Source organism: Pleurodeles waltl, chromosome 3_1, assembly GCF_031143425.1.
Source record: "Pleurodeles waltl isolate 20211129_DDA chromosome 3_1, aPleWal1.hap1.20221129, whole genome shotgun sequence".
NCBI lineage: Eukaryota > Metazoa > Chordata > Amphibia > Caudata > Salamandridae > Pleurodeles > Pleurodeles waltl.
The window spans coordinates 1,523,999,811-1,524,014,057 of record NC_090440.1 but is presented as its reverse complement, the minus strand read 5'-3'; positions in this window follow the sequence as shown (position 1 = coordinate 1,524,014,057).

Sequence of the window (14,247 nt, the reverse complement as noted above, 5' to 3'; positions counted from 1 at the left end):
GTAGCACATATCCTTTTTACTAACTCCCTGATTAGCTCATTCTATTCTTCCCCAACCGCTCACTGTTGGGATTCTTTTTTTTTTTTTGGGAATCACTTCATGAGAATGTATGTTTTCCAGCTCTCCCTCTTTGCAGGCTTTTCCTCACCACAGGTCTCTGTATGGCTTCAGTAAGGCATTTTGTGGTCACTTTTCCTAGAAGCTGTTTTGGTTTTTGCTTCAGTTTTTGAGGCATATTATTTATGTATTGTTTCATTTATGCATGAAAGCGTATGCTTTTATTAGAGGCTGCTTCACAGGGTGTGCTTCACTAGCTGCCACAGCATGGTTTTTATAACTCGCAAAATGTATAGGTCAATTAGCCTGTGAGGAGAGTATGGTGTTATCTTTATAGCATGCCAACAAACATCCTGGCTCATTTGCTGCTTGACAGGGGCCTGAAAAGACAGTAAAATACATAAATTGTAAAAATATTTTCTGTTTCTACATCTGTCTAAAGTTCTTAATACTTGTAATAAAGTTTGCTCCTCCAACTCATAGTGTTGAAGCCTACTCATTCTCAGCTCAGGAACAAAAAGCCAAAGACCAGCCAAAGACCAGCCTGCTCCTGAGGTAAAGACAAAATAGTTTATTACGTGTACATGGAGACTGACAGCTTGAGAGGCCAATTCCGAACAGTTTAAAGAAGGCAGTAATACATGATCTTTTATTCTGGCGTGTTCGTACATTTCATTGGTTCTTGAGATTCAAACTGTGGGGCACCCCTACCATGAGGGTCTGTGGCTGCATTCCCAGGGGGTACAAATGCCTCAGCAAGTACTTGTAAATGAAGATGGCCTGGAAGCTCAATTTGGTGCATTTCCAGGCTGTTTGCATTTACATGCAGCCCTTGAAGTGCTTAAAAAATGTATGGGGAATTTTATAATGTAAAAGAACAAACAACAGATTAGCCTAACTTTTATATTACATTTAAGGTTTCTGCATTGTTTTTTATGCATTTACCAGAAAGTGAAAAAACAGGCACTTACAAAATATTTTGTTCTTTTTAGCCACGTTTTTGACCCTGCCACCACTGCACACAGGTGCTGGCAGTGTCAAAACCGGGGCTAAAAAGAACAAAATATTATTTCAGTGTTCAATAACTTTGGCTCCATTTGACGAATATTCACAAAACCTTTTGAAAAATTATTTCTTCCATCTCATCTCCTTACTGGAAAGTTTCGGGATGATCCATCAAGCAAGGGCTGAGAAAAATGGGGAGTTTCATAGAAACTTTACACACAGCTACAGCCAGAATAACTGACCAGATGTACACCAAATTTGTATGAAAGCTAGATCTTGGTCCAGAAAGAGTCCTTTTTGTGATTTGATTTGATTACATTCAGTAGCTTTTGAGTAATTAATACTGCTGCGAACGATCCGTGGGGCAGACATATTTCACGATGGTTGCTGCCACATCAACAAGGATGTGGTGGCAGCCATATTAGGACTTGGGACTCAGTCGAGTGTCCTAAGAAAAGTTTAAAAAAGGTATAATTATGTGAAGTAGGGATACCCTGACACCCTAGGTCTGGTGGTACAGTTCCAGAGGGAACCAACCTAGGGCCAAACATTTTTATTTTTGTTTTGTTGTGAAAATGCAGATGATCCTTGAATCTGTAGCAATTTTATTTTTAAATGTGGGCTACTGTTTAAATTACCCACCCTAGGGTTGGCCAGGTCCCAGGGGTTGGTCGAAAACATTACTTCTGGGAAGGGAGGGAGGCAAGTGGCCTGACTCTAGAGCCCTGCAGAGACCTAGGGACCCCATACCATGGGGCCATTATTGAAAAAATGAGGAGGGAGCACACCAACCTTTAATAGGCCACAGGACTCCATCACCCAGGGCCAAATGTATCAGAAAAGAAAAGTGAGCCATGCTGCCTCACTTCCCAAGACATAATAGGCCCAACAACCCCATCCTTTGGGCCCAAATGCCTTCAAAAAAGGGGAGGGGCCACACAGCCATCCTCATTGAGCCTGTACCAGTCCCGAGGACCCTATCTGCTGGGGCTAGCTCATTTACTGTATAGAGAGGAGCCCAGCTTCGTAACACAGTGGTTTTCCTGCCCACATTAGTCAAGCAGGGAAACATGTCGGCTCCCATCTGGCAGAACCATTTCTAAAGCTCCGGCTGATGCTGTGTGGGAGCAGCCATACCGTCTCTGCCAGAAAAAACACAGGCATGTTTGCTCTCATGAGCATGAGCTTTAAAATGCTCCTGAGGGGTGGGAGCAGAGTTTTGATTCCCAACGTATTGTTTGGTGGGTGCCCAGGGTAAGCACCAGGGCACACACCCAAAGGTGCAGAGGTCCTGTGGGTGTGGGGTCCCCAGTGACTATTAAGGCTCAGGAAGAGGGCCCCACACATCCTCTCACCTTATTAATGTAATTCAGCACAGAAGGGTTTGAAACCTGGTCCCTATTCAAGACTTGGGGATGGTGGATGTGCACTCCATTTCCCTTATTTCCCTTATTTCCCTTATTTCCCTTATTAATGGAATTGAGCCCTGGGGAACAGATGACTAGAGCTTGGGCCCTAAGATAACTATAGCTCACGCCTTTGCCATGCACTGCTAATTACTGAATATATTACATCACTCATGCCACATTCTATGACATCATTTATGGAATCACTGCAAAATCTGAAATTAAAGTATTGATCACAAAACTGTGCATGGCGGGGGCAGGTGTTATAGTTACTTTAAGGCACAAGTTATAGTTACTTGCGATAATTTTAACTGGTGTATTTCAGTGGCTTCTTTCATTTAAAACTGTATGTATTTAGACATTTTCACCTAACTATAATGTTACTTTAAGCTTAATTTTTTTTATTGAATGCATTTATGTGTATATATATATATATATATATATATATATATATATATATATATATATATATAGATATATAGATATATAGATATAGATATAGGTATAGGTATATATATCTATTGAAGTCCGACCACATTTACTCAAGTTGAAGAAACGGCACAGCAATTACAAAATTCCACTAAGTGATTTATTTACATGCCGAATATGAGCAAGAAATTATATAAATATATATATATATATATATATATATATATTCCGTAGGATTTTTTTTTTTGTTTTGACAATGTCTTTGGCGCCGTTTTATGAATCGTCACAAAATATTTTCAAAAAATAATATCAGCGTCAGTTCCGCTGTTGTCTTGAAAGTTTCATGGTGATCCGTCAAGCAGGGTCTCAGAAAAAAGCGGACCATAAACACATTTTCCACATGCACATTCCCATAGGGCCTTTAGACACGACTACAGCCCAAACTGCTGGATGAAATTAGACCAATTTTGCAGGAAGCTAGATCTTTTTGCCCAGATCGTGCTATTTGTATTGGTGTAAATCTGGTCAGTATTTTAAGAGATATTAAAGGAAAAAGAAATATATAACTATAACTTGCACCCTAAGGTAACTATAACTCGCGTCTACACCATGCACAGTTTTTTCTTCATTTTTTTAACTGCTAATGCTTCATTTATATTTTTAATAATGTTATAGAATTTGGGGTAATTAATAGTGCAAGGAGTTATAGTTACTTGAAATAACTCTAACTGCTGAATTTCTAAGATTTTGTATGAGTAAATTCAGAAGCTAACTATAACATCTCTGTAACCCATGTTTTTTTCAGTGAATTTCTATGGTTTCTTTAACATAAAGTAATTTGAATCCAGCCACTGTCGTGCCCAGCTGCGGTCAGGCCCTGTGTCCAACCCCTTATAGCCTTCAACATGCACAGCGAGTGTTGGGCGCAGAACCTGTCTCTCTGGGTGTGAGAATATGTGTGTGAAGGTGTCTCTGGGTCTGAGAGTGGGCGTGATTGTGTCTGCCTGGGTGTGGGAGTGGGTGTGAGACGGTCTATGAGGATGTGAGAATGGGCCTGAGAGTGTCTGTCAGGGTGTGAGAGTAAGTGTAAGAGGGAGTCTGTGGGTGTGAGAGTGTCTCTGTGAGTGGGTATTTACCTTTGTGGGTATGTGAGTGGGTGTATAAGAGTCTGAGTGGGTCTGTGAGGGGCTGCATAAATATCTGAGTGGGTCAGTGAGTGTGTGCCCACTCAGAGACTCATGCATTCACTCACAGACCCTCTCAGAAACTCATCCATCCAGTCGCAGATCCACTCAGGCTTATACACCCGCTCACAGACCCACTCAGAGACTTACACACTCACTCACAGACCCACTCAGACACTCATACACTTACTCACAGACACACTCAGGAACTCACACATTCTCTTACAAGCCCGATCAGAAACTCACGCACTCTCCCACAGACCAACTTAGACAGTCATGCACCCATTCACAAACCCACTCAGGCAGTGGCGCCCCACTCACAGACACACTCAGACACTCATTCACACAGTTACAGACCCACTCAGACACTCATGCACAGAATTACAGATTCACACCTTGACACACCCACTCACAGATCAGCTCAGAATGTGAGTCACCCATTTACAGACCCATTAAGACCCTTATGCACTCACTCACACTCCCATTCAGATCCTCAAGCATCCAGTCACACACCCACTGAGACCCTCATGCACCCACCTACAGACCCACTCAGACTCCTACGCACGCACTCACGGACCTACTCAGAGACCCACTCAGCCTCTTATGCACCTACAACAGTGTCAATCATATAGTGATGCACCCACTCAGACCCACTCTAACTCTCATAAATGCAGACACACTCAGAGAGTCATAGATGTGTTTATAAAGTTATTTAAAAAGTGATGTCCATAGTGTAATGTAAAACATTTCTTACATATATAGTTATAAATTTTGAATGGGCTGGTGTCTATTGAACGCCTGCTTTTGTTTTGCGTACTCACGACTATTTCTCAAAGGTTGCAATGTTGTTGCGATTATCTTAAAAAATTAATAATTTTTCTTAATGAACAGCTACATATAAGAGTGGATGAAGAACTTCAGGTTGCTAAGAAAGACCCTGTTGCTTTCATCTGTGAGGTGCACACCGTCATCTCTATAGACCCCTTGCATGTGAAAGAACAGGTTGTTGTGGTAGGTGTAGTCTATCTTATGGTCTCTGAGGAATGCAGAAACAGTTTTATTAACATTTTTCCTGGCTTTGTCAATCTGTGGACAGAATTGATCACTTCCATTTCTGTCTTTGGCATATGTTGCAATACTACTAAGAAAGTGTGAGGGAAAAGTGTCATCAATTGTGCAAAGGTAGCCTTCATTAGGAGGTCCAGTCCTACCCCACTCAGAGTGCCAGGTCATTACCACCACAGGGCACAATCATGAGGTCAGAGAGTTGGTAATCTCGGATGGTTTTAACCAAAGGCAGCAACTGATGCCACTTTAACCCTCTCTTGCCAATCCAAATAATAGTCACATTAGCCAAATCCACATTCTTGTCAATGTCACTCTTTCTAGCAGTCTCCCTACCCCAAAACACAAAGTTGTGCCCAACAGTCCACACTCTAACCATTTTGAAGTGAAGTAGCAGAGAGGAAGAAAAATGAATATAGTCTTGAGTATGCTTTTTCTGTACAGTAAACCACACCCATTGCAGATCATTTTGTAACTAGTAAGCCCCTTCTAGAATGCTCTGTGAACATTTGATCTACTGGTTGTACTGGGTTGCTATGGAGACTGTGCTAAGAGTGTTTTGGGGAATGGTGTAAAAGAAAGAGCTCTGTCTTTGTAACACTTAAAGGTGTTTAATTTCCTAGTGAGGGATTGGTAATGATAATAAAGTGTACAGTACTTCTAAATTCTGAGAAAATATCAAGGTACAAATGTTTTTGGCTGCCTGCTTTTTTGTGAATTTGATGCAATGATCAGGATTAAGACGCAATTATGTAGAAAAAGTCCACCATATTAGTCACTTTATAAAAGTCCATGAAGGGGTTAACACATACTAACCATTCAGAACTGGACAAAAGTATATTTTTAAAGGCATGCTTTTAATTGCTGACCAGCACATTATTAGACAGTGCAAAGTTGAAAAGGTTGCCTTTTATGGTTCCTTTGGATGAGAGTGATGTATCATTCCTGTGCTTAGATTTTACAATTCTTGCGACTTTTGAATCTATCTAATAAGAGACAAAATATTTGGCCAATAAACTCAGTGTTCAGGTATGTGAATTATATTTAATTTTGAGAAAGAAATGAATAAAAATAGATATGTCTATGTGAGATTTTTTAAAGAGTGTATAAAATATATAGAAACATATTCAAAGTAGGTGAGATGATCTATGAGTGGCAATGTCACCATATTTATTAATAGGTGAATATAATGAAATTCTCTGAGGTGTAGAATAAGTGTATGAGTGGTTGGTGCACTGAATGTTGTCATGGAACCGCACATTATGTGTGTACTAGTTTAGTTCATTGTGTAATTGGCAGCAAAAAAAGCGATGCTAAGGGTTAAAGTTATACTTAACAATGTATTAATGGATGTGAAAACTTTTTAGATCTAGATTCATGATGTACTATTTATTCTGGTTTTAAAAGAAGGTTACAAGATTTAAAATAGAAAGGGAAAACCGTGTACTGTAGGCCTATATGAATGTTGAACCTGTTGAAGTTGACAGAAATGTATTCGTTTGGGAAGATGTTGGCAAATTTTAAGCTGGGTTTGTGAGTGCTTAGATGGTAAGATTTGTTGTTTACAGTAATGCAGAGTTAGATGTGTAACACAAGACTGACACACATATGGAACAGCCCTACTACTGTTATAGTATCTACAAGGTGTTAGTTACCTAAGAAACCAATATTTAGTAATCCTTACTCATTTCTGAAATAAGCTATTGTTATGTCATACTCTATGATGCTTTCTGTTTCCAACAACAAAGATTTATTTTTTAGATGAAATATGAAATACTTGGATATGCACTTGGAAACTCCTGTAATAACTGATATATATATATATATATATATAGCACTATCAAAGGCAATTGCAGAGCGACTAGCATACCCCTGTATTCCCGAACACAGGCACTTAGGTATTTGTTCAGCCACTTATATACACATTTAGGGAGCCATACAGATACTAAAATAGGTGGTAAGATGTACAGCAACATCTCCAGCCTCTACTACAGGTAGACAGCTACAGTCACTGAGATATATAGACAAGTAATGACACAATCTTGTCATGTATTTAGACAGATACTGATTTAATCATGGATGAGGCCTCAAAGTTCAGAGCCTATGTGTGTTCTCTCACTTCCTAACTAAAGTTGACTTGTAAAACCCTTTGTCAAGTCTCAAGCACTCTTTTAGTACAAATAACCCACCTCTGATATGCCCTAGATATGACATTGCGCATAGTGCAAAGTGCGTAAGTGATTAATAAATGTATTTTTCAGCTTTATAAAGTTACTCATGCACTTGCCAAACCCTCAGCCAAGCACTACGTAGGGGTATAGCACTCACCAAGCAACTGACATTCAAAATTTCAAAGCATAGATCATGTGTCTCAGCCAGTGATTGAGTGACAGAGAGACTTCTGCATTCACTCACATACTGAGAAAGTACTTATATATTCAGCACTATCAAAGGCAATTGCAGACACACACTCATAACCTTGTATTACCTAACACAGGTACTAATGTATTTGTTCAGCCCCTTGTGTACATATTTACAGAGCCATACAGGTACTAAAACAGGCACTCACATACAGGCAGATGTAGTGAAACATTTCCGGGCACTAGTACAGGTATACTTCTTTATTCACTGAGATATACAGTCAAATACTGTACTAAAACAGGTACTAAGATAGTGAGAGATTTACTGAAACATGTTATGGCAGTGCTACAAGTGGACAGCTACATTCACTGAGATATACTGGCAAATACTGACAGAATCTTGTCATGTGTACACACAAATGCTGCTTTGATCATGGGTGAAGCATAGTAGTGGAGATCCTGTGTGTGCTATGTCAATGCCTATCTGATGTCGGCCTCTAAAACTGCTTTGTCAAGATAAAAAGACATTAATATAAATTTCATAATTAATATAACTGTAGTGTTGATATTATAATAACACAACTGTTAAAATGTTTAATGTAAACCTATATAATTAAAACAAAAATCTACTGTTTTTCCTTTGTTTTCAGGTAGTAATTTCTTCTTAACTACGCACACTTACAATGCCGTTAAAAAGTCAGGGAAGAAAAAAACAGAGATAACAATATTGTCCACTCACAAGTTAGAAACAAAAGGGGCAAAATGCAGTAAGAGCAGGGAACGAAAAAAGAACTGCTAGCAATAGAACTAAGACATTTCTGAAAATAGTATTTAGTCAACTTGAAAGATAGCAAAATGGAGTACATAAGAAACAAAGGGCCGAATTTAAGAAAAGTGGCTTTGCATCCAATGCAGCGCCACTTTTCTTATGCCCCCTGCATTTCCCTAATTCCACTACATGTGCACCGTATTTAATATATGGTGCACCATGGGGGCAGTTAGAACAATAGCGTCAACATTTTTTATGCTATTGGGGCGCCTTGCTACATTAGCGTCAAAAATGTTAATGCTAGTGCAGCAAAGTGCAAGGAGTCACATTGATTTAAATGGGTGCGTCATTTTAATGCATGCTCTGAGCAGGCGCTAAAAATGACTGAAAAAAATGGTGCAGTGAAATCTTTTAAATTTCAGTGCGCCATGTTTTCAGGCCTCCTAAGGGGGGAGCGCCCCCCCCTTGCATAGATTATACCTGGTGCAGGCATAATGTGGCCCAAGGGGTTACAAAGTGGCACAATGCATGCATTGCAACACTTTATAATTATGGCACAGGAAAAAGGCTACTTTAGTGCCGCCTTAGTGAACAAAAATGATGCTAATGCGGTGCTAAAGTGGCGTAAGGCACTCTTAAGTCTGCCCCAAAAGTTGGCATCAAAATCGTACAGTGAAAGACAGAGTTTATCTAGAAGGCAGCTCCAGTTGAAGCAAATTAAAGTTAGAATGTTTCTCTGCAGAGTAATTCAGAATCTCATGAGATATCTGAAGAAATAGAAAAGAAGGAGACACACTATTCCCAAAGGAACGTGTTGCGGGTATGGTTGATAAAACGTTTACTCTGAAAACGAAGCTGTTTATTCTCATTCCAAACAGGATGAAAACACTAGATAAAATAGTCTTGAGTATGAGGAGAAAAAGTCAAAAGAAAATATTGGTTAATACAACAAATGTTTGCAAAGTTTTCAATAGTGAGCTACTTACAAAAGAACACATTGATGCATGCAGTTGATGGAATTGGACAATGTTATAAAGTAAAAGATGGTGCTGCTGTTGAAAACGAGTTACTGGTACCTAGAAATGTAGAGGGTTCCATAGCTGAAGAGTTACAGGGAAGGCATAGACAGGGCCCTGTATTTAAATGGTGTTGTAGTAGTATTTGTAGTGTATGACAGCAATCAGTTGACATTCTGAGGAATTTTCTACGTATCTTTCTATGTAAAAGTATCAATTAGAAAAATTTAATTTTGCAAAGATTAGATCCATGAAAGTTGGAAATATACAAACCTGCAGGGACACTCACTAGCATGTTTATCTGTGGCACATGTAGAAAAGGTTTGTAATGATGTACAATTTTGTTTCTTTGGTGCTGAAAAGGAGCGTAGAGAAAATGAAGACTTGATATGTACAGGTGTAGCAGAACAAGCGACAGGTATTATTTTTGATAACTTTACTGAAGAGTTAGAAAGTTTAAAACACTCTGTTCAGAAAATCCAGAATATATCTGTATATGCTGTAGACATACTCACTATAAAGATCAAACTCATTATGTTATTGTGTCTTTAAAAACAGAAGACGAGAATAGGGATGAGTGGCAAAAATGTCCAGCTTGTTAGTGTTTGTAGAAGAACACTTTGATTGTTTCACACATCAAACTATATGTAAATATTGTTACAGTAAATTAGAGGAGAATAAAATGCCAGCTAGAGTTGTATGCTTAACATTAGATTTCAAGCAGAATATTGAAAATATTGGGGAGCAGAATGCATTAGAAGAAGGACTTGCTATTCTGGTCAATTATGTCCGAACCAAGAGTAAAAAGAATATGGCAAGAGTTCTTAGATGTTACTAAAGTAAAAAATGCTTCTTTATATCTGGTACAAAATAATATTTACCATATGTAGGTGATCGTCAAGATATTCCACATATGGAGCATGGTACAATTTCATCAAGAGGTCAAATTGTAAAGTTAGGTCGAACTAGATCGGAAGAAATTTATGAACTCAACAGTATTCATCCTCTACATTTCAAAGACAATTTAGGAGATGATATTGATCTCTTTTTGATGAAAAAAGCAAAAGGAGCTCAATTAAGTTTGTGTGGGAGAAAACCTTAGAAGCTCACTGTTTTCTACAACTTTTTTCTACTGGAGTAGGTGGTAGATATGAAGACCTGCCTCTACAAATACCAACAGCTGAGTACCGATCAACTAAACCTTACTCAGAAGACCCAGGATTTCACCAGTATATTCCTTACATACTTCATCTCCTATTTGAGAGTGATTTGTCTGGCTTATCTTATGTAGTTATTCACGTTCTAGGGTAAATATGCAGAATCTGCCAACAAGGAATGTTTTTGAAAAGGTTAATGGAAAAGACGAAAATCTGGAATACAACTTAATTAACTTGATGGCATGTCAACGTGGTACCAACAAGTATTGGTATAGTCATGGTGAGTTAAAATGCCTGTTGAGAAACCAATGAACACCTACATGGTTTCTGACACTCAGTTGTGCCAAGTATGCATGGGATGATCACCTTGATTTCTTATGGGAAACAAATTCAAATATATAATACATCAATTTGAAGACTCCTAGAGAACTCTGCTCATTAGACCCAGCAAATGTTTGCTAATATTTTAACCATAGGTTTCAAGCAACAATGGCTTTCATCTGCAGCAAAACAAATCCTCCTCTTGCAGAAGTGACTGATTTCTTTTGGAGCAAAGAGTACCAAGCTGCAGGTGCTCCACATATTCACATGCTCTTATGGAAAAAAATGCACCAAGGTTTGGAACAGGCTGATTAGTCTATCTTGTTTTTCATAGAACAGTATGTAACATGCAACATCCCAAAAGAAACTTCTGACAGAGGATTGAGACAAGTCCTACAATTTCAAAACAATGGGTATGATAAATACTGTCAACGTGTACCAAAGAATATTGGTATTGTCATGGTGAGCTAAAATGCATGTTGAGAAACCTAGGAACACCTACATGGTTTCTGACAGTCATTTGTGCAGAGTTTGCATGGAATGATCTTGATTTGTTATGGGAAACAAATTCAAATATACAAGACATGAATTTGAAGACTCCTGGAGAACTCTGCTCATTAGACCCAGCAACATTTTGCAGATATTTTAACCATAGGTTTCAAGCAATGATGGCTTTCATCTGCAACAAAACAAATCCTCCTCTTGGCGAAGTAACTGATTTCTTTTGGAGCAAAGAGTACCAAGCAACAGGTGCTCCACATATTCACATGCTCTTATAGATAAAAAATGCACAAAGGTTTGGAACAGACACTGATGAGTCTGTCTTGTCTTTCATAGAACAGAATGCAATATGCACCACCCCAAAAGAAACTTTTGACAGAGGATTGAGACAAGCCTTACGATTTCAAAATCATGGGTGTGGTAAATACTGTCATTGAAAGTATAGATCAAAAGGAAAAAATGCACAAAAGATGTCATTTTGGATTCCCACAACCTGTCATCTCAGAGGGAAGAGTTAACAGCTTTATGGCAGCTGTGAGACACTCCTTAACATGGAAATCACCCAAAAATACAATTTAAAAAGAACAGAAATTTGTAAATATATAAATGACTACAACACTCAGATTCTGAAGGTGTGGAATGCAAATATGGATGTACAATTTGTAGCAGATAACTCCATTGCTGTTGCTCGGTATGTAACTTCTTATATTACAAAGTCCGAGAAGACAGAGATGAAAAATGCCTAGGAGGAGATTTCTATAGAGAAGAGTTTTACCAAGAAATTGTACAGTTTAGTTTGAAAATGCTTTCACGCAGAGAAATCAGATATTATGAATGCTCTCCTCTTGGAGAACCAGTAGTTCAAAATGAGCAGCGATAGTTATAAAGGAGTTGGAGATTGCAAAGCAACAGTCAGGAGAGGAGACTGTGGCTTTCAAAATAGTGGAATAACCGAACAATGAACAAAGAGGCACTTATAATGAAGCTGAAGGTAAAATAGAGCATGGATTTCACTGCAATAAAAAACTATGTGAATGGTCTTCTTATAAACCAATATTATTGTATATCAGTGGACAAGCTAGTCCTAGCAAAAGCTCCCTAATTAAAGTTCTCACCAGTTATCTACAAAAGACTATAGATCCGAATTTGCCATGTGTAATCACAGCACCAACAGGATTAGTTACACATAATATGAAAGGTATTATTCTACATCGACTACTAATGCTACCTGTTGAACAAGACAATAAATTAGAACCAAAAAAATTATCTAGTGATGATTGCCATGAAGTATCAAGAGTATTGAAAAAAATTAAGCTATTGATCATTGATGAAGTGAAAATGGTATCAAACATAATGCTTGCCTTTATACACCTAACGATGCAGCAGATTTTAAGAACTAACTATGATGTACTCTTTAGAGGAAACCATTTAATTGTGTGTGGTGACCTACTCCAACTTACTCCTCTAAAAGGACAACCTGTTTTCAAAACACTTTTGCATGAAGAAACAAGCATCTGATATGGAATATGGAGATATACTAAAATACATTAGAGTGGGAGTCCTGACGAAACAGGGGAAACTTACTTTGGAAGCTCACCTTATTAGGAGTCTATTCCCATCTAACATTACAGCACCGGAAATAATGTTCAATTTCATTAAAGAAGAGAAATCTATAGTTTGCTTAATGCCAACACTTTAAGAGTGCCCCAACTTTAATGAAAAATTGCTACGAATGGAGAAAGAAGATATTTTAGAAATTACAGCTATTTATAAAAATGGACCATCAGGGAATTACAATACTACTGACAGATAAACTGCAAGCAAAATTTGATTCTTTAGAGAAATCAGTATCCAAGGCAGCAGGATTAGAAAAGTGTTTATGTATCTGCAAAACTTGTAGAATTATTTTGCAATGTAACTTAAATGCTGAAGAAGGTTTAGTAAATGGTGCAATGGGTAAAGTAGTTGATTTCATTAATTTTCCAAATAGAGATGAGGTAGAATATTTGACATTTCAATGTGGTCAAATGGATGATGTGAAGAAGATTGGGCAGTGTATTGTACGTTTTTTGCTTGTGAAAGATTTATATATCCAACATCAACAATTTCCTCTCTCTTTAGCATATGCTGTAACCATCCATAAATCCCAAGGTTTAAGTGTAGATGCAGCTTTGGTTAACATTGGAAGTTCTGTATTCAAAGGAGTGTCATTTGTAGCATTGTCACAAATTAGAACATTCTCAGGTTTTTTGATTGAATTTTATGAGAATAAAGTTAGTGCTGATGTAAACTGTGTAAGAGAGTACAATCAGTTAAGAAGCCAAATGCTCCTCATTTAGGCCAGTACCCTCTTTATGAGAAAAGGCAATTCTGTTCAAAGCAGAAAATTACAAAACAAGCTACGGACCTTCAAGAAAAGAAAGTCCAGAAGGAGAACACAAACAGTGCTAAGAAGAGAGAAGTGGAAAGTCACAGTGAAAATGAAGGTTACCAGTTAGAAAGCAGTTGAGGTGTCAACTTCTATGCAAATGTTGTTCTTAAAGTACTATTCCATTTATCCTATACAGTGAACCAAATTGAACAAAATTCAGATAAAAGAATGTCTTCTGCACTATATATTTTGCTTCCACGTTTAATGCATGACAAAAGTGTAATACATTCTGCTTCAGTGATCCGTGATCTTTTAGATATATGTACTGGCTCAATAATGTTTACTCTGAACACTCAACAACATGCACAGGAATTCATTATGGTCATGCTTGGAGTCTTAAAAAAGAAAAATAAGTAAATATTGATGATATATTTGGACTCAATTACAAATCGACCCATGATTGAGAAAACTGCTCTTTAATCTAGCACTGACATTAACTCTTAACAATTTCTCTGCTTAATATTACCATAATGTAAAACTGTGCCTTTTGACAAATTGTACAGAAATGCTAATCAAAAAATGACAGGGCCAAAGTGCAGATCTGAC